Raw genomic sequence first — 946 nt, 5'->3', positions numbered from 1 at the left:
TACCAGTTATCGTCCACAGGGATCGTAGTAAAAGTTTAAAAGAAAGTAAAGTTAAGGAAATGATTTCAGAAGGCGAATTCGAAGACTTTGATTAGAACAGAGTTAACACAATTAAAAACAGGAGATAACAGAATATAAAAGCAAGCTAGGGTGTATGACTTTTCGGGTGAGATGTAAATACTATTTCTAGTCGACCAATGCTGTCAAAATGCTACAGCATGAAACCATGCTGACAGATTGCTACAACATGCAATCAGTAACAACTATTTTTACCAATTWCTTTGAAGGTATTCCTCTCGGACTTCACCAATGCACTGATATTATAGCTTTCAACCCATATCTCTATGAGGTATCCAGACCATTGAAAGTGACAAATGGTGTCTTCAAAGTATATGGATAAACAAATCTCTTTGTTAAAAATCACCCTCTCGAGTGGATTCCCATATCATTCAAGTTGACGTGTTCTGAATGGCTCATCTCTGAATCCATTCCACTTTAACACTTCAGAGTGATCAACCCGTCGAGAATTAACAATTTAGAAAATACGAACAACAAATCTCTTTGTTAGCAACTCTCTCAAGTCTACTTCCCATATCATCCAAGTTGAAGTGCAAACAATGGCTCAGCTTAGAGTCCACGGTACTTTAACACTTTCAAAGTGATCAACTCGTCAAGAAGTGTCATTGGTTTTATAAAACTTGAAATGAAAAAGTAAAATATTGTTGTCACATGAAAGGGTCGACTATATTTTGGTTTAAAAACTCACCCTTTTCGTCATACACCCGAGCTAATAAAATTAGCTACTCATGACGAAAAGTAAATAACAAGAAATATAAATTGCGGTATGTAAAGACATAAAATAAATGCGGAAAGTAAATGACGGAATATAAATGACGGAATAATAAAGGTGCGGAAAGCGTAATAAATAAATGACGGAAATAAAATG

The sequence above is a fragment of the Cynara cardunculus genome (assembly GCF_001531365.2).
Source record: "Cynara cardunculus var. scolymus isolate 2C chromosome LG 2, CcrdV1, whole genome shotgun sequence".
Classification (NCBI taxonomy): domain Eukaryota; kingdom Viridiplantae; phylum Streptophyta; class Magnoliopsida; order Asterales; family Asteraceae; genus Cynara; species Cynara cardunculus.
Note: the sequence above shows the minus strand (reverse complement) of the source record.